Source organism: Centroberyx gerrardi, chromosome 10 (assembly GCF_048128805.1).
Source record: "Centroberyx gerrardi isolate f3 chromosome 10, fCenGer3.hap1.cur.20231027, whole genome shotgun sequence".
Lineage (NCBI taxonomy): Eukaryota > Metazoa > Chordata > Actinopteri > Beryciformes > Berycidae > Centroberyx > Centroberyx gerrardi.
Window position 1 is genome coordinate 24,173,125 of NC_136006.1, and position 15,740 is coordinate 24,188,864.

Sequence of the window (15,740 nt, forward strand, 5' to 3'; positions counted from 1 at the left end):
GGCCAGCACTGTTGTTGGAGGCCCCCTGTCTCCCCCGGAGAGGGAGCAGCGCCCTCTGCTGCCTAGAAAGATGAAAAAGCTTACAGCACCTGGTATTCCCAGGCGGTCTCCCATCCAAGTACTAACCAGGCCCGACCCTGCTTAGCTTCCGAGATCGGACGTGTTCAGAGTGGTATGGCCGTAAGCAATTGAGGCGGCGGCAGGGAGGCCTTTTATACACGGCTTAGCCTGTGCCTACTGCAGGGCCCTTTGAAAACCGGCCACCAAATGGGCCTATTTCTCTGCCCTCTATTATCATTGACGCCCTCAGCCGTTGTGCTCACCGGGAGCAAGGCCGCAGTCTTTTCTCTCCCCTACATTTGCGCTGTTCAGCGACGGCAGGGACACAAATGCATGCTGTGATAAGTTTGCAGCCTCCCCGAGGGAAAGCCAGCTGTTGCTGGCACACGGGACGTGATGTCGTCCTTGTACTTCCTCTGCAAAAGTGACTGCACTGCCGCTGGCCAGCACTGTTGTTGGAGGCCCCCTGTCTCCCCCGGAGAGGGAGCAGCGCCCTCTGCTGCCTAGAAAGATGAAAAAGCTTACAGCACCTGGTATTCCCAGGCGGTCTCCCATCCAAGTACTAACCAGGCCCGACCCTGCTTAGCTTCCGAGATCGGACGAGATCGGGCGTGTTCAGAGTGGTATGGCCGTAAGCAATTGAGGCGGCGGCAGGGAGGCCTTTTATACACGGCTTAGCCTGTGCCTACTGCAGGGCCCTTTGAAAACCGGCCACCAAATGGGCCTATTTCTCTGCCCTCTATTATCATTGACGCCCTCAGCCGTTGTGCTCACCGGGAGCAAGGCCGCAGTCTTTTCTCTCCCCTACATTTGCGCTGTTCAGCGACGGCAGGGACACAAATGCATGCTGTGATAAGTTTGCAGCCTCCCCGAGGGAAAGCCAGCTGTTGCTGGCACACGGGACGTGATGTCGTCCTTGTACTTCCTCTGCAAAAGTGACTGCACTGCCGCTGGCCAGCACTGTTGTTGGAGGCCCCCTGTCTCCCCCGGAGAGGGAGCAGCGCCCTCTGCTGCCTAGAAAGATGAAAAAGCTTACAGCACCTGGTATTCCCAGGCGGTCTCCCATCCAAGTACTAACCAGGCCCGACCCTGCTTAGCTTCCGAGATCGGACGAGATCGGGCGTGTTCAGAGTGGTATGGCCGTAAGCAATTGAGGCGGCGGCAGGGAGGCCTTTTATACACGGCTTAGCCTGTGCCTACTGCAGGGCCCTTTGAAAACCGGCCACCAAATGGGCCTATTTCTCTGCCCTCTATTATCATTGACGCCCTCAGCCGTTGTGCTCACCGGGAGCAAGGCCGCAGTCTTTTCTCTCCCCTACATTTGCGCTGTTCAGCGACGGCAGGGACACAAATGCATGCTGTGATAAGTTTGCAGCCTCCCCGAGGGAAAGCCAGCTGTTGCTGGCACACGGGACGTGATGTCGTCCTTGTACTTCCTCTGCAAAAGTGACTGCACTGCCGCTGGCCAGCACTGTTGTTGGAGGCCCCCTGTCTCCCCCGGAGAGGGAGCAGCGCCCTCTGCTGCCTAGAAAGATGAAAAAGCTTACAGCACCTGGTATTCCCAGGCGGTCTCCCATCCAAGTACTAACCAGGCCCGACCCTGCTTAGCTTCCGAGATCGGACGAGATCGGGCGTGTTCAGAGTGGTATGGCCGTAAGCAATTGAGGCGGCGGCAGGGAGGCCTTTTATACACGGCTTAGCCTGTGCCTACTGCAGGGCCCTTTGAAAACCGGCCACCAAATGGGCCTATTTCTCTGCCCTCTATTATCATTGACGCCCTCAGCCGTTGTGCTCACCGGGAGCAAGGCCGCAGTCTTTTCTCTCCCCTACATTTGCGCTGTTCAGCGACGGCAGGGACACAAATGCATGCTGTGATAAGTTTGCAGCCTCCCCGAGGGAAAGCCAGCTGTTGCTGGCACACGGGACGTGATGTCGTCCTTGTACTTCCTCTGCAAAAGTGACTGCACTGCCGCTGGCCAGCACTGTTGTTGGAGGCCCCCTGTCTCCCCCGGAGAGGGAGCAGCGCCCTCTGCTGCCTAGAAAGATGAAAAAGCTTACAGCACCTGGTATTCCCAGGCGGTCTCCCATCCAAGTACTAACCAGGCCCGACCCTGCTTAGCTTCCGAGATCGGACGAGATCGGGCGTGTTCAGAGTGGTATGGCCGTAAGCAATTGAGGCGGCGGCAGGGAGGCCTTTTATACACGGCTTAGCCTGTGCCTACTGCAGGGCCCTTTGAAAACCGGCCACCAAATGGGCCTATTTCTCTGCCCTCTATTATCATTGACGCCCTCAGCCGTTGTGCTCACCGGGAGCAAGGCCGCAGTCTTTTCTCTCCCCTACATTTGCGCTGTTCAGCGACGGCAGGGACACAAATGCATGCTGTGATAAGTTTGCAGCCTCCCCGAGGGAAAGCCAGCTGTTGCTGGCACACGGGACGTGATGTCGTCCTTGTACTTCCTCTGCAAAAGTGACTGCACTGCCGCTGGCCAGCACTGTTGTTGGAGGCCCCCTGTCTCCCCCGGAGAGGGAGCAGCGCCCTCTGCTGCCTAGAAAGATGAAAAAGCTTACAGCACCTGGTATTCCCAGGCGGTCTCCCATCCAAGTACTAACCAGGCCCGACCCTGCTTAGCTTCCGAGATCGGACGAGATCGGGCGTGTTCAGAGTGGTATGGCCGTAAGCAATTGAGGCGGCGGCAGGGAGGCCTTTTATACACGGCTTAGCCTGTGCCTACTGCAGGGCCCTTTGAAAACCGGCCACCAAATGGGCCTATTTCTCTGCCCTCTATTATCATTGACGCCCTCAGCCGTTGTGCTCACCGGGAGCAAGGCCGCAGTCTTTTCTCTCCCCTACATTTGCGCTGTTCAGCGACGGCAGGGACACAAATGCATGCTGTGATAAGTTTGCAGCCTCCCCGAGGGAAAGCCAGCTGTTGCTGGCACACGGGACGTGATGTCGTCCTTGTACTTCCTCTGCAAAAGTGACTGCACTGCCGCTGGCCAGCACTGTTGTTGGAGGCCCCCTGTCTCCCCCGGAGAGGGAGCAGCGCCCTCTGCTGCCTAGAAAGATGAAAAAGCTTACAGCACCTGGTATTCCCAGGCGGTCTCCCATCCAAGTACTAACCAGGCCCGACCCTGCTTAGCTTCCGAGATCGGACGAGATCGGGCGTGTTCAGAGTGGTATGGCCGTAAGCAATTGAGGCGGCGGCAGGGAGGCCTTTTATACACGGCTTAGCCTGTGCCTACTGCAGGGCCCTTTGAAAACCGGCCACCAAATGGGCCTATTTCTCTGCCCTCTATTATCATTGACGCCCTCAGCCGTTGTGCTCACCGGGAGCAAGGCCGCAGTCTTTTCTCTCCCCTACATTTGCGCTGTTCAGCGACGGCAGGGACACAAATGCATGCTGTGATAAGTTTGCAGCCTCCCCGAGGGAAAGCCAGCTGTTGCTGGCACACGGGACGTGATGTCGTCCTTGTACTTCCTCTGCAAAAGTGACTGCACTGCCGCTGGCCAGCACTGTTGTTGGAGGCCCCCTGTCTCCCCCGGAGAGGGAGCAGCGCCCTCTGCTGCCTAGAAAGATGAAAAAGCTTACAGCACCTGGTATTCCCAGGCGGTCTCCCATCCAAGTACTAACCAGGCCCGACCCTGCTTAGCTTCCGAGATCGGACGAGATCGGGCGTGTTCAGAGTGGTATGGCCGTAAGCAATTGAGGCGGCGGCAGGGAGGCCTTTTATACACGGCTTAGCCTGTGCCTACTGCAGGGCCCTTTGAAAACCGGCCACCAAATGGGCCTATTTCTCTGCCCTCTATTATCATTGACGCCCTCAGCCGTTGTGCTCACCGGGAGCAAGGCCGCAGTCTTTTCTCTCCCCTACATTTGCGCTGTTCAGCGACGGCAGGGACACAAATGCATGCTGTGATAAGTTTGCAGCCTCCCCGAGGGAAAGCCAGCTGTTGCTGGCACACGGGACGTGATGTCGTCCTTGTACTTCCTCTGCAAAAGTGACTGCACTGCCGCTGGCCAGCACTGTTGTTGGAGGCCCCCTGTCTCCCCCGGAGAGGGAGCAGCGCCCTCTGCTGCCTAGAAAGATGAAAAAGCTTACAGCACCTGGTATTCCCAGGCGGTCTCCCATCCAAGTACTAACCAGGCCCGACCCTGCTTAGCTTCCGAGATCGGACGAGATCGGGCGTGTTCAGAGTGGTATGGCCGTAAACAATTGAGGCGGCGGCAGGGAGGCCTTTTATACACGGCTTAGCCTGTGCCTACTGCAGGGCCTTTTGAAAACCGGCCACCAAATGGGCCTATTTCTCTGCCCTCTATTATCATTGACGCCCTCAGCCGTTGTGCTCACCGGGAGCAAGGCCGCAGTCTTTTCTCTCCCCTACATTTGCGCTGTTCAGCGACGGCAGGGACACAAATGCATGCTGTGATAAGTTTGCAGCCTCCCCGAGGGAAAGCCAGCTGTTGCTGGCACACGGGACGTGATGTCGTCCTTGTACTTCCTCTGCAAAAGTGACTGCACTGCCGCTGGCCAGCACTGTTGTTGGAGGCCCCCTGTCTCCCCCGGAGAGGGAGCAGCGCCCTCTGCTGCCTAGAAAGATGAAAAAGCTTACAGCACCTGGTATTCCCAGGCGGTCTCCCATCCAAGTACTAACCAGGCCCGACCCTGCTTAGCTTCCGAGATCGGACGAGATCGGGCGTGTTCAGAGTGGTATGGCCGTAAGCAATTGAGGCGGCGGCAGGGAGGCCTTTTATACACGGCTTAGCCTGTGCCTACTGCAGGGCCCTTTGAAAACCGGCCACCAAATGGGCCTATTTCTCTGCCCTCTATTATCATTGACGCCCTCAGCCGTTGTGCTCACCGGGAGCAAGGCCGCAGTCTTTTCTCTCCCCTACATTTGCGCTGTTCAGCGACGGCAGGGACACAAATGCATGCTGTGATAAGTTTGCAGCCTCCCCGAGGGAAAGCCAGCTGTTGCTGGCACACGGGACGTGATGTCGTCCTTGTACTTCCTCTGCAAAAGTGACTGCACTGCCGCTGGCCAGCACTGTTGTTGGAGGCCCCCTGTCTCCCCCGGAGAGGGAGCAGCGCCCTCTGCTGCCTAGAAAGATGAAAAAGCTTACAGCACCTGGTATTCCCAGGCGGTCTCCCATCCAAGTACTAACCAGGCCCGACCCTGCTTAGCTTCCGAGATCGGACGAGATCGGGCGTGTTCAGAGTGGTATGGCCGTAAGCAATTGAGGCGGCGGCAGGGAGGCCTTTTATACACGGCTTAGCCTGTGCCTACTGCAGGGCCCTTTGAAAACCGGCCACCAAATGGGCCTATTTCTCTGCCCTCTATTATCATTGACGCCCTCAGCCGTTGTGCTCACCGGGAGCAAGGCCGCAGTCTTTTCTCTCCCCTACATTTGCGCTGTTCAGCGACGGCAGGGACACAAATGCATGCTGTGATAAGTTTGCAGCCTCCCCGAGGGAAAGCCAGCTGTTGCTGGCACACGGGACGTGATGTCGTCCTTGTACTTCCTCTGCAAAAGTGACTGCACTGCCGCTGGCCAGCACTGTTGTTGGAGGCCCCCTGTCTCCCCCGGAGAGGGAGCAGCGCCCTCTGCTGCCTAGAAAGATGAAAAAGCTTACAGCACCTGGTATTCCCAGGCGGTCTCCCATCCAAGTACTAACCAGGCCCGACCCTGCTTAGCTTCCGAGATCGGACGAGATCGGGCGTGTTCAGAGTGGTATGGCCGTAAGCAATTGAGGCGGCGGCAGGGAGGCCTTTTATACACGGCTTAGCCTGTGCCTACTGCAGGGCCCTTTGAAAACCGGCCACCAAATGGGCCTATTTCTCTGCCCTCTATTATCATTGACGCCCTCAGCCGTTGTGCTCACCGGGAGCAAGGCCGCAGTCTTTTCTCTCCCCTACATTTGCGCTGTTCAGCGACGGCAGGGACACAAATGCATGCTGTGATAAGTTTGCAGCCTCCCCGAGGGAAAGCCAGCTGTTGCTGGCACACGGGACGTGATGTCGTCCTTGTACTTCCTCTGCAAAAGTGACTGCACTGCCGCTGGCCAGCACTGTTGTTGGAGGCCCCCTGTCTCCCCCGGAGAGGGAGCAGCGCCCTCTGCTGCCTAGAAAGATGAAAAAGCTTACAGCACCTGGTATTCCCAGGCGGTCTCCCATCCAAGTACTAACCAGGCCCGACCCTGCTTAGCTTCCGAGATCGGACGAGATCGGGCGTGTTCAGAGTGGTATGGCCGTAAGCAATTGAGGCGGCGGCAGGGAGGCCTTTTATACACGGCTTAGCCTGTGCCTACTGCAGGGCCCTTTGAAAACCGGCCACCAAATGGGCCTATTTCTCTGCCCTCTATTATCATTGACGCCCTCAGCCGTTGTGCTCACCGGGAGCAAGGCCGCAGTCTTTTCTCTCCCCTACATTTGCGCTGTTCAGCGACGGCAGGGACACAAATGCATGCTGTGATAAGTTTGCAGCCTCCCCGAGGGAAAGCCAGCTGTTGCTGGCACACGGGACGTGATGTCGTCCTTGTACTTCCTCTGCAAAAGTGACTGCACTGCCGCTGGCCAGCACTGTTGTTGGAGGCCCCCTGTCTCCCCCGGAGAGGGAGCAGCGCCCTCTGCTGCCTAGAAAGATGAAAAAGCTTACAGCACCTGGTATTCCCAGGCGGTCTCCCATCCAAGTACTAACCAGGCCCGACCCTGCTTAGCTTCCGAGATCGGACGAGATCGGGCGTGTTCAGAGTGGTATGGCCGTAAGCAATTGAGGCGGCGGCAGGGAGGCCTTTTATACACGGCTTAGCCTGTGCCTACTGCAGGGCCCTTTGAAAACCGGCCACCAAATGGGCCTATTTCTCTGCCCTCTATTATCATTGACGCCCTCAGCCGTTGTGCTCACCGGGAGCAAGGCCGCAGTCTTTTCTCTCCCCTACATTTGCGCTGTTCAGCGACGGCAGGGACACAAATGCATGCTGTGATAAGTTTGCAGCCTCCCCGAGGGAAAGCCAGCTGTTGCTGGCACACGGGACGTGATGTCGTCCTTGTACTTCCTCTGCAAAAGTGACTGCACTGCCGCTGGCCAGCACTGTTGTTGGAGGCCCCCTGTCTCCTCCGGAGAGGGAGCAGCGCCCTCTGCTGCCTAGAAAGATGAAAAAGCTTACAGCACCTGGTATTCCCAGGCGGTCTCCCATCCAAGTACTAACCAGGCCCGACCCTGCTTAGCTTCCGAGATCGGACGAGATCGGGCGTGTTCAGAGTGGTATGGCCGTAAGCAATTGAGGCGGCGGCAGGGAGGCCTTTTATACACGGCTTAGCCTGTGCCTACTGCAGGGCCTTTTGAAAACCGGCCACCAAATGGGCCTATTTCTCTGCCCTCTATTATCATTGACGCCCTCAGCCGTTGTGCTCACCGGGAGCAAGGCCGCAGTCTTTTCTCTCCCCTACATTTGCGCTGTTCAGCGACGGCAGGGACACAAATGCATGCTGTGATAAGTTTGCAGCCTCCCCGAGGGAAAGCCAGCTGTTGCTGGCACACGGGACGTGATGTCGTCCTTGTACTTCCTCTGCAAAAGTGACTGCACTGCCGCTGGCCAGCACTGTTGTTGGAGGCCCCCTGTCTCCCCCGGAGAGGGAGCAGCGCCCTCTGCTGCCTAGAAAGATGAAAAAGCTTACAGCACCTGGTATTCCCAGGCGGTCTCCCATCCAAGTACTAACCAGGCCCGACCCTGCTTAGCTTCCGAGATCGGACGAGATCGGGCGTGTTCAGAGTGGTATGGCCGTAAGCAATTGAGGCGGCGGCAGGGAGGCCTTTTATACACGGCTTAGCCTGTGCCTACTGCAGGGCCCTTTGAAAACCGGCCACCAAATGGGCCTATTTCTCTGCCCTCTATTATCATTGACGCCCTCAGCCGTTGTGCTCACCGGGAGCAAGGCCGCAGTCTTTTCTCTCCCCTACATTTGCGCTGTTCAGCGACGGCAGGGACACAAATGCATGCTGTGATAAGTTTGCAGCCTCCCCGAGGGAAAGCCAGCTGTTGCTGGCACACGGGACGTGATGTCGTCCTTGTACTTCCTCTGCAAAAGTGACTGCACTGCCGCTGGCCAGCACTGTTGTTGGAGGCCCCCTGTCTCCCCCGGAGAGGGAGCAGCGCCCTCTGCTGCCTAGAAAGATGAAAAAGCTTACAGCACCTGGTATTCCCAGGCGGTCTCCCATCCAAGTACTAACCAGGCCCGACCCTGCTTAGCTTCCGAGATCGGACGAGATCGGGCGTGTTCAGAGTGGTATGGCCGTAAGCAATTGAGGCGGCGGCAGGGAGGCCTTTTATACACGGCTTAGCCTGTGCCTACTGCAGGGCCCTTTGAAAACCGGCCACCAAATGGGCCTATTTCTCTGCCCTCTATTATCATTGACGCCCTCAGCCGTTGTGCTCACCGGGAGCAAGGCCGCAGTCTTTTCTCTCCCCTACATTTGCGCTGTTCAGCGACGGCAGGGACACAAATGCATGCTGTGATAAGTTTGCAGCCTCCCCGAGGGAAAGCCAGCTGTTGCTGGCACACGGGACGTGATGTCGTCCTTGTACTTCCTCTGCAAAAGTGACTGCACTGCCGCTGGCCAGCACTGTTGTTGGAGGCCCCCTGTCTCCCCCGGAGAGGGAGCAGCGCCCTCTGCTGCCTAGAAAGATGAAAAAGCTTACAGCACCTGGTATTCCCAGGCGGTCTCCCATCCAAGTACTAACCAGGCCCGACCCTGCTTAGCTTCCGAGATCGGACGAGATCGGGCGTGTTCAGAGTGGTATGGCCGTAAACAATTGAGGTGGCGGCAGGGAGGCCTTTTATACACGGCTTAGCCTGTGCCTACTGCAGGGCCTTTTGAAAACCGGCCACCAAATGGGCCTATTTCTCTGCCCTCTATTATCATTGACGCCCTCAGCCGTTGTGCTCACCGGGAGCAAGGCCGCAGTCTTTTCTCTCCCCTACATTTGCGCTGTTCAGCGACGGCAGGGACACAAATGCATGCTGTGATAAGTTTGCAGCCTCCCCGAGGGAAAGCCAGCTGTTGCTGGCACACGGGACGTGATGTCGTCCTTGTACTTCCTCTGCAAAAGTGACTGCACTGCCGCTGGCCAGCACTGTTGTTGGAGGCCCCCTGTCTCCCCCGGAGAGGGAGCAGCGCCCTCTGCTGCCTAGAAAGATGAAAAAGCTTACAGCACCTGGTATTCCCAGGCGGTCTCCCATCCAAGCACTAACCAGGCCCGACCCTGCTTAGCTTCCGAGATCGGACGAGATCGGGCGTGTTCAGAGTGGTATGGCCGTAAGCAATTGAGGCGGCGGCAGGGAGGCCTTTTATACACGGCTTAGCCTGTGCCTACTGCAGGGCCCTTTGAAAACCGGCCACCAAATGGGCCTATTTCTCTGCCCTCTATTATCATTGACGCCCTCAGCCGTTGTGCTCACCGGGAGCAAGGCCGCAGTCTTTTCTCTCCCCTACATTTGCGCTGTTCAGCGACGGCAGGGACACAAATGCATGCTGTGATAAGTTTGCAGCCTCCCCGAGGGAAAGCCAGCTGTTGCTGGCACACGGGACGTTATGTCGTCCTTGTACTTCCTCTGCAAAAGTGACTGCACTGCCGCTGGCCAGCACTGTTGTTGGAGGCCCCCTGTCTCCCCCGGAGAGGGAGCAGCGCCCTCTGCTGCCTAGAAAGATGAAAAAGCTTACAGCACCTGGTATTCCCAGGCGGTCTCCCATCCAAGTACTAACCAGGCCCGACCCTGCTTAGCTTCCGAGATCGGACGAGATCGGGCGTGTTCAGAGTGGTATGGCCGTAAGCAATTGAGGCGGCGGCAGGGAGGCCTTTTATACACGGCTTAGCCTGTGCCTACTGCAGGGCCCTTTGAAAACCGGCCACCAAATGGGCCTATTTCTCTGCCCTCTATTATCATTGACGCCCTCAGCCGTTGTGCTCACCGGGAGCAAGGCCGCAGTCTTTTCTCTCCCCTACATTTGCGCTGTTCAGCGACGGCAGGGACACAAATGCATGCTGTGATAAGTTTGCAGCCTCCCCGAGGGAAAGCCAGCTGTTGCTGGCACACGGGACGTGATGTCGTCCTTGTACTTCCTCTGCAAAAGTGACTGCACTGCCGCTGGCCAGCACTGTTGTTGGAGGCCCCCTGTCTCCCCCGGAGAGGGAGCAGCGCCCTCTGCTGCCTAGAAAGATGAAAAAGCTTACAGCACCTGGTATTCCCAGGCGGTCTCCCATCCAAGTACTAACCAGGCCCGACCCTGCTTAGCTTCCGAGATCGGACGAGATCGGGCGTGTTCAGAGTGGTATGGCCGTAAGCAATTGAGGCGGCGGCAGGGAGGCCTTTTATACACGGCTTAGCCTGTGCCTACTGCAGGGCCCTTTGAAAACCGGCCACCAAATGGGCCTATTTCTCTGCCCTCTATTATCATTGACGCCCTCAGCCGTTGTGCTCACCGGGAGCAAGGCCGCAGTCTTTTCTCTCCCCTACATTTGCGCTGTTCAGCGACGGCAGGGACACAAATGCATGCTGTGATAAGTTTGCAGCCTCCCCGAGGGAAAGCCAGCTGTTGCTGGCACACGGGACGTGATGTCGTCCTTGTACTTCCTCTGCAAAAGTGACTGCACTGCCGCTGGCCAGCACTGTTGTTGGAGGCCCCCTGTCTCCCCCGGAGAGGGAGCAGCGCCCTCTGCTGCCTAGAAAGATGAAAAAGCTTACAGCACCTGGTATTCCCAGGCGGTCTCCCATCCAAGTACTAACCAGGCCCGACCCTGCTTAGCTTCCGAGATCGGACGAGATCGGGCGTGTTCAGAGTGGTACGGCCGTAAGCAATTGAGGCGGCGGCAGGGAGGCCTTTTATACACGGCTTAGCCTGTGCCTACTGCAGGGCCCTTTGAAAACCGGCCACCAAATGGGCCTATTTCTCTGCCCTCTATTATCATTGACGCCCTCAGCCGTTGTGCTCACCGGGAGCAAGGCCGCAGTCTTTTCTCTCCCCTACATTTGCGCTGTTCAGCGACGGCAGGGACACAAATGCATGCTGTGATAAGTTTGCAGCCTCCCCGAGGGAAAGCCAGCTGTTGCTGGCACACGGGACGTGATGTCGTCCTTGTACTTCCTCTGCAAAAGTGACTGCACTGCCGCTGGCCAGCACTGTTGTTGGAGGCCCCCTGTCTCCCCCGGAGAGGGAGCAGCGCCCTCTGCTGCCTAGAAAGATGAAAAAGCTTACAGCACCTGGTATTCCCAGGCGGTCTCCCATCCAAGTACTAACCAGGCCCGACCCTGCTTAGCTTCCGAGATCGGACGAGATCGGGCGTGTTCAGAGTGGTATGGCCGTAAGCAATTGAGGCGGCGGCAGGGAGGCCTTTTATACACGGCTTAGCCTGTGCCTACTGCAGGGCCCTTTGAAAACCGGCCACCAAATGGGCCTATTTCTCTGCCCTCTATTATCATTGACGCCCTCAGCCGTTGTGCTCACCGGGAGCAAGGCCGCAGTCTTTTCTCTCCCCTACATTTGCGCTGTTCAGCGACGGCAGGGACACAAATGCATGCTGTGATAAGTTTCCAGCCTCCCCGAGGGAAAGCCAGCTGTTGCTGGCACACGGGACGTGATGTCGTCCTTGTACTTCCTCTGCAAAAGTGACTGCACTGCCGCTGGCCAGCACTGTTGTTGGAGGCCCCCTGTCTCCCCCGGAGAGGGAGCAGCGCCCTCTGCTGCCTAGAAAGATGAAAAAGCTTACAGCACCTGGTATTCCCAGGCGGTCTCCCATCCAAGTACTAACCAGGCCCGACCCTGCTTAGCTTCCGAGATCGGACGAGATCGGGCGTGTTCAGAGTGGTATGGCCGTAAGCAATTGAGGCGGCGGCAGGGAGGCCTTTTATACACGGCTTAGCCTGTGCCTACTGCAGGGCCCTTTGAAAACCGGCCACCAAATGGGACTATTTCTCTGCCCTCTATTATCATTGACGCCCTCAGCCGTTGTGCTCACCGGGAGCAAGGCCGCAGTCTTTTCTCTCCCCTACATTTGCGCTGTTCAGCGACGGCAGGGACACAAATGCATGCTGTGATAAGTTTGCAGCCTCCCCGAGGGAAAGCCAGCTGTTGCTGGCACACGGGACGTGATGTCGTCCTTGTACTTCCTCTGCAAAAGTGACTGCACTGCCGCTGGCCAGCACTGTTGTTGGAGGCCCCCTGTCTCCCCCGGAGAGGGAGCAGCGCCCTCTGCTGCCTAGAAAGATGAAAAAGCTTACAGCACCTGGTATTCCCAGGCGGTCTCCCATCCAAGTACTAACCAGGCCCGACCCTGCTTAGCTTCTGAGATCGGACGAGATCGGGCGTGTTCAGAGTGGTATGGCCGTAAGCAATTGAGGCGGCGGCAGGGAGGCCTTTTATACACGGCTTAGCCTGTGCCTACTGCAGGGCCCTTTGAAAACCGGCCACCAAATGGGCCTATTTCTCTGCCCTCTATTATCATTGACGCCCTCAGCCGTTGTGCTCACCGGGAGCAAGGCCGCAGTCTTTTCTCTCCCCTACATTTGCGCTGTTCAGCGACGGCAGGGACACAAATGCATGCTGTGATAAGTTTGCAGCCTCCCCGAGGGAAAGCCAGCTGTTGCTGGCACACGGGACGTGATGTCGTCCTTGTACTTCCTCTGCAAAAGTGACTGCACTGCCGCTGGCCAGCACTGTTGTTGGAGGCCCCCTGTCTCCCCCGGAGAGGGAGCAGCGCCCTCTGCTGCCTAGAAAGATGAAAAAGCTTACAGCACCTGGTATTCCCAGGCGGTCTCCCATCTAAGTACTAACCAGGCCCGACCCTGCTTAGCTTCCGAGATCGGACGAGATCGGGCGTGTTCAGAGTGGTATGGCCGTAAGCAATTGAGGCGGCGGCAGGGAGGCCTTTTATACACGGCTTAGCCTGTGCCTACTGCAGGGCCCTTTGAAAACCGGCCACCAAATGGGCCTATTTCTCTGCCCTCTATTATCATTGACGCCCTCAGCCGTTGTGCTCACCGGGAGCAAGGCCGCAGTCTTTTCTCTCCCCTACATTTGCGCTGTTCAGCGACGGCAGGGACACAAATGCATGCTGTGATAAGTTTGCAGCCTCCCCCAGGGAAAGCCAGCTGTTGCTGGCACACGGGACGTGATGTCGTCCTTGTACTTCCTCTGCAAAAGTGACTGCACTGCCGCTGGCCAGCACTGTTGTTGGAGGCCCCCTGTCTCCCCCGGAGAGGGAGCAGCGCCCTCTGCTGCCTAGAAAGATGAAAAAGCTTACAGCACCTGGTATTCCCAGGCGGTCTCCCATCCAAGTACTAACCAGGCCCGACCCTGCTTAGCTTCCGAGATCGGACGAGATCGGGCGTGTTCAGAGTGGTATGGCCGTAAGCAATTGAGGCGGCGGCAGGGAGGCCTTTTATACACGGCTTAGCCTGTGCCTACTGCAGGGCCCTTTGAAAACCGGCCACCAAATGGGCCTATTTCTCTGCCCTCTATTATCATTGACGCCCTCAGCCGTTGTGCTCACCGGGAGCAAGGCCGCAGTCTTTTCTCTCCCCTACATTTGCGCTGTTCAGCGACGGCAGGGACACAAATGCATGCTGTGATAAGTTTGCAGCCTCCCCGAGGGAAAGCCAGCTGTTGCTGGCACACGGGACGTGATGTCGTCCTTGTACTTCCTCTGCAAAAGTGACTGCACTGCCGCTGGCCAGCACTGTTGTTGGAGGCCCCCTGTCTCCCCCGGAGAGGGAGCAGCGCCCTCTGCTGCCTAGAAAGATGAAAAAGCTTACAGCACCTGGTATTCCCAGGCGGTCTCCCATCCAAGTACTAACCAGGCCCGACCCTGCTTAGCTTCCGAGATCTGACGAGATCGGGCGTGTTCAGAGTGGTATGGCCGTAAGCAATTGAGGCGGCGGCAGGGAGGCCTTTTATACACGGCTTAGCCTGTGCCTACTGCAGGGCCCTTTGAAAACCGGCCACCAAATGGGCCTATTTCTCTGCCCTCTATTATCATTGACGCCCTCAGCCGTTGTGCTCACCGGGAGCAAGGCCGCAGTCTTTTCTCTCCCCTACATTTGCGCTGTTCAGCGACGGCAGGGACACAAATGCATGCTGTGATAAGTTTGCAGCCTCCCCGAGGGAAAGCCAGCTGTTGCTGGCACACGGGACGTGATGTCGTCCTTGTACTTCCTCTGCAAAAGTGACTGCACTGCCGCTGGCCAGCACTGTTGTTGGAGGCCCCCTGTCTCCCCCGGAGAGGGAGCAGCGCCCTCTGCTGCCTAGAAAGATGAAAAAGCTTACAGCACCTGGTATTCCCAGGCGGTCTCCCATCCAACTACTAACCAGGCCCGACCCTGCTTAGCTTCCGAGATCGGACGAGATCGGGCGTGTTCAGAGTGGTACGGCCGTAAGCAATTGAGGCGGCGGCAGGGAGGCCTTTTATACACGGCTTAGCCTGTGCCTACTGCAGGGCCCTTTGAAAACCGGCCACCAAATGGGCCTATTTCTCTGCCCTCTATTATCATTGACGCCCTCAGCCGTTGTGCTCACCGGGAGCAAGGCCGCAGTCTTTTCTCTCCCCTACATTTGCGCTGTTCAGCGACGGCAGGGACACAAATGCATGCTGTGATAAGTTTGCAGCCTCCCCGAGGGAAAGCCAGCTGTTGCTGGCACACGGGACGTGATGTCGTCCTTGTACTTCCTCTGCAAAAGTGACTGCACTGCCGCTGGCCAGCACTGTTGTTGGAGGCCCCCTGTCTCCCCCGGAGAGGGAGCAGCGCCCTCTGCTGCCTAGAAAGATGAAAAAGCTTACAGCACCTGGTATTCCCAGGCGGTCTCCCATCCAACTACTAACCAGGCCCGACCCTGCTTAGCTTCCGAGATCGGACGAGATCGGGCGTGTTCAGAGTGGTACGGCCGTAAGCAATTGAGGCGGCGGCAGGGAGGCCTTTTATACACGGCTTAGCCTGTGCCTACTGCAGGGCCCTTTGAAAACCGGCCACCAAATGGGCCTATTTCTCTGCCCTCTATTATCATTGACGCCCTCAGCCGTTGTGCTCACCGGGAGCAAGGCCGCAGTCTTTTCTCTCCCCTACATTTGCGCTGTTCAGCGACGGCAGGGACACAAATGCATGCTGTGATAAGTTTGCAGCCTCCCCGAGGGAAAGCCAGCTGTTGCTGGCACACGGGACGTGATGTCGTCCTTGTACTTCCTCTGCAAAAGTGACTGCACTGCCGCTGGCCAGCACTGTTGTTGGAGGCCCCCTGTCTCCCCCGGAGAGGGAGCAGCGCCCTCTGCTGCCTAGAAAGATGAAAAAGCTTACAGCACCTGGTATTCCCAGGCGGTCTCCCATCCAAGTACTAACCAGGCCCGACCCTGCTTAGCTTCCGAGATCGGACGAGATCGGGCGTGTTCAGAGTGGTATGGCCGTAAGCAATTGAGGCGGCGGCAGGGAGGCCTTTTATACACGGCTTAGCCTGTGCCTACTGCAGGGCCCTTTGAAAACCGGCCACCAAATGGGCCTATTTCTCTGCCCTCTATTATCATTGACGCCCTCAGCCGTTGTGCTCACCGGGAGCAAGGCCGCAGTCTTTTCTCTCCCCTACATTTGCGCTGTTCAGCGACGGCAGGGACACAAATGCATGCTGTGATAAGTTTG

General features: G+C 57.5%; 30 non-coding genes and 1 pseudogene across 30 annotated transcripts; all 31 read right to left on the minus strand.

The window, feature by feature from the left end:
* Nucleotides 1-77: 77 nt before the first annotated feature.
* Nucleotides 78-186, minus strand: LOC144541333 (5S ribosomal RNA; annotated as a pseudogene).
* Nucleotides 187-578: 392 nt separating this feature from the next.
* Nucleotides 579-697, minus strand: LOC144540315 (5S ribosomal RNA). The gene has a single exon (XR_013505537.1). It is a non-coding gene; the product is annotated as a 5S ribosomal RNA (ribosomal RNA).
* Nucleotides 698-1,089: 392 nt separating this feature from the next.
* Nucleotides 1,090-1,208, minus strand: LOC144540317 (5S ribosomal RNA). Its single transcript, XR_013505539.1, has one exon. It is a non-coding gene; the product is annotated as a 5S ribosomal RNA (ribosomal RNA).
* Nucleotides 1,209-1,600: 392 nt separating this feature from the next.
* LOC144540318 (5S ribosomal RNA) lies at nucleotides 1,601-1,719 on the minus strand. The gene has a single exon (XR_013505540.1). It is a non-coding gene; the product is annotated as a 5S ribosomal RNA (ribosomal RNA).
* Nucleotides 1,720-2,111: 392 nt separating this feature from the next.
* Nucleotides 2,112-2,230, minus strand: LOC144540319 (5S ribosomal RNA). The gene has a single exon (XR_013505541.1). It is a non-coding gene; the product is annotated as a 5S ribosomal RNA (ribosomal RNA).
* A 392-nt stretch (nucleotides 2,231-2,622) lies between these two features.
* LOC144540320 (5S ribosomal RNA) lies at nucleotides 2,623-2,741 on the minus strand. Its single transcript, XR_013505542.1, has one exon. It is a non-coding gene; the product is annotated as a 5S ribosomal RNA (ribosomal RNA).
* Nucleotides 2,742-3,133: 392 nt separating this feature from the next.
* Nucleotides 3,134-3,252, minus strand: LOC144540321 (5S ribosomal RNA). Its single transcript, XR_013505543.1, has one exon. It is a non-coding gene; the product is annotated as a 5S ribosomal RNA (ribosomal RNA).
* A 392-nt stretch (nucleotides 3,253-3,644) lies between these two features.
* On the minus strand, nucleotides 3,645-3,763 carry LOC144540322 (5S ribosomal RNA). The gene has a single exon (XR_013505544.1). It is a non-coding gene; the product is annotated as a 5S ribosomal RNA (ribosomal RNA).
* Nucleotides 3,764-4,155: 392 nt separating this feature from the next.
* LOC144540858 (5S ribosomal RNA) lies at nucleotides 4,156-4,274 on the minus strand. The gene has a single exon (XR_013506076.1). It is a non-coding gene; the product is annotated as a 5S ribosomal RNA (ribosomal RNA).
* A 392-nt stretch (nucleotides 4,275-4,666) lies between these two features.
* LOC144540323 (5S ribosomal RNA) lies at nucleotides 4,667-4,785 on the minus strand. The gene has a single exon (XR_013505545.1). It is a non-coding gene; the product is annotated as a 5S ribosomal RNA (ribosomal RNA).
* A 392-nt stretch (nucleotides 4,786-5,177) lies between these two features.
* LOC144540324 (5S ribosomal RNA) lies at nucleotides 5,178-5,296 on the minus strand. Its single transcript, XR_013505546.1, has one exon. It is a non-coding gene; the product is annotated as a 5S ribosomal RNA (ribosomal RNA).
* A 392-nt stretch (nucleotides 5,297-5,688) lies between these two features.
* LOC144540325 (5S ribosomal RNA) lies at nucleotides 5,689-5,807 on the minus strand. The gene has a single exon (XR_013505547.1). It is a non-coding gene; the product is annotated as a 5S ribosomal RNA (ribosomal RNA).
* Nucleotides 5,808-6,199: 392 nt separating this feature from the next.
* On the minus strand, nucleotides 6,200-6,318 carry LOC144540326 (5S ribosomal RNA). The gene has a single exon (XR_013505548.1). It is a non-coding gene; the product is annotated as a 5S ribosomal RNA (ribosomal RNA).
* A 392-nt stretch (nucleotides 6,319-6,710) lies between these two features.
* On the minus strand, nucleotides 6,711-6,829 carry LOC144540328 (5S ribosomal RNA). The gene has a single exon (XR_013505550.1). It is a non-coding gene; the product is annotated as a 5S ribosomal RNA (ribosomal RNA).
* A 392-nt stretch (nucleotides 6,830-7,221) lies between these two features.
* LOC144540329 (5S ribosomal RNA) lies at nucleotides 7,222-7,340 on the minus strand. Its single transcript, XR_013505551.1, has one exon. It is a non-coding gene; the product is annotated as a 5S ribosomal RNA (ribosomal RNA).
* Nucleotides 7,341-7,732: 392 nt separating this feature from the next.
* On the minus strand, nucleotides 7,733-7,851 carry LOC144540330 (5S ribosomal RNA). Its single transcript, XR_013505552.1, has one exon. It is a non-coding gene; the product is annotated as a 5S ribosomal RNA (ribosomal RNA).
* A 392-nt stretch (nucleotides 7,852-8,243) lies between these two features.
* On the minus strand, nucleotides 8,244-8,362 carry LOC144540331 (5S ribosomal RNA). Its single transcript, XR_013505553.1, has one exon. It is a non-coding gene; the product is annotated as a 5S ribosomal RNA (ribosomal RNA).
* Nucleotides 8,363-8,754: 392 nt separating this feature from the next.
* LOC144540859 (5S ribosomal RNA) lies at nucleotides 8,755-8,873 on the minus strand. The gene has a single exon (XR_013506077.1). It is a non-coding gene; the product is annotated as a 5S ribosomal RNA (ribosomal RNA).
* A 392-nt stretch (nucleotides 8,874-9,265) lies between these two features.
* LOC144541111 (5S ribosomal RNA) lies at nucleotides 9,266-9,384 on the minus strand. The gene has a single exon (XR_013506326.1). It is a non-coding gene; the product is annotated as a 5S ribosomal RNA (ribosomal RNA).
* Nucleotides 9,385-9,776: 392 nt separating this feature from the next.
* Nucleotides 9,777-9,895, minus strand: LOC144540332 (5S ribosomal RNA). Its single transcript, XR_013505554.1, has one exon. It is a non-coding gene; the product is annotated as a 5S ribosomal RNA (ribosomal RNA).
* A 392-nt stretch (nucleotides 9,896-10,287) lies between these two features.
* On the minus strand, nucleotides 10,288-10,406 carry LOC144540334 (5S ribosomal RNA). Its single transcript, XR_013505556.1, has one exon. It is a non-coding gene; the product is annotated as a 5S ribosomal RNA (ribosomal RNA).
* A 392-nt stretch (nucleotides 10,407-10,798) lies between these two features.
* Nucleotides 10,799-10,917, minus strand: LOC144540976 (5S ribosomal RNA). Its single transcript, XR_013506192.1, has one exon. It is a non-coding gene; the product is annotated as a 5S ribosomal RNA (ribosomal RNA).
* Nucleotides 10,918-11,309: 392 nt separating this feature from the next.
* Nucleotides 11,310-11,428, minus strand: LOC144540335 (5S ribosomal RNA). The gene has a single exon (XR_013505557.1). It is a non-coding gene; the product is annotated as a 5S ribosomal RNA (ribosomal RNA).
* A 392-nt stretch (nucleotides 11,429-11,820) lies between these two features.
* LOC144540336 (5S ribosomal RNA) lies at nucleotides 11,821-11,939 on the minus strand. Its single transcript, XR_013505558.1, has one exon. It is a non-coding gene; the product is annotated as a 5S ribosomal RNA (ribosomal RNA).
* A 392-nt stretch (nucleotides 11,940-12,331) lies between these two features.
* On the minus strand, nucleotides 12,332-12,450 carry LOC144541100 (5S ribosomal RNA). The gene has a single exon (XR_013506315.1). It is a non-coding gene; the product is annotated as a 5S ribosomal RNA (ribosomal RNA).
* Nucleotides 12,451-12,842: 392 nt separating this feature from the next.
* LOC144540856 (5S ribosomal RNA) lies at nucleotides 12,843-12,961 on the minus strand. Its single transcript, XR_013506074.1, has one exon. It is a non-coding gene; the product is annotated as a 5S ribosomal RNA (ribosomal RNA).
* A 392-nt stretch (nucleotides 12,962-13,353) lies between these two features.
* LOC144540337 (5S ribosomal RNA) lies at nucleotides 13,354-13,472 on the minus strand. Its single transcript, XR_013505559.1, has one exon. It is a non-coding gene; the product is annotated as a 5S ribosomal RNA (ribosomal RNA).
* A 392-nt stretch (nucleotides 13,473-13,864) lies between these two features.
* Nucleotides 13,865-13,983, minus strand: LOC144540841 (5S ribosomal RNA). Its single transcript, XR_013506059.1, has one exon. It is a non-coding gene; the product is annotated as a 5S ribosomal RNA (ribosomal RNA).
* Nucleotides 13,984-14,375: 392 nt separating this feature from the next.
* On the minus strand, nucleotides 14,376-14,494 carry LOC144541197 (5S ribosomal RNA). The gene has a single exon (XR_013506411.1). It is a non-coding gene; the product is annotated as a 5S ribosomal RNA (ribosomal RNA).
* Nucleotides 14,495-14,886: 392 nt separating this feature from the next.
* LOC144541198 (5S ribosomal RNA) lies at nucleotides 14,887-15,005 on the minus strand. The gene has a single exon (XR_013506412.1). It is a non-coding gene; the product is annotated as a 5S ribosomal RNA (ribosomal RNA).
* Nucleotides 15,006-15,397: 392 nt separating this feature from the next.
* On the minus strand, nucleotides 15,398-15,516 carry LOC144540338 (5S ribosomal RNA). Its single transcript, XR_013505560.1, has one exon. It is a non-coding gene; the product is annotated as a 5S ribosomal RNA (ribosomal RNA).
* Nucleotides 15,517-15,740: the final 224 nt, after the last annotated feature.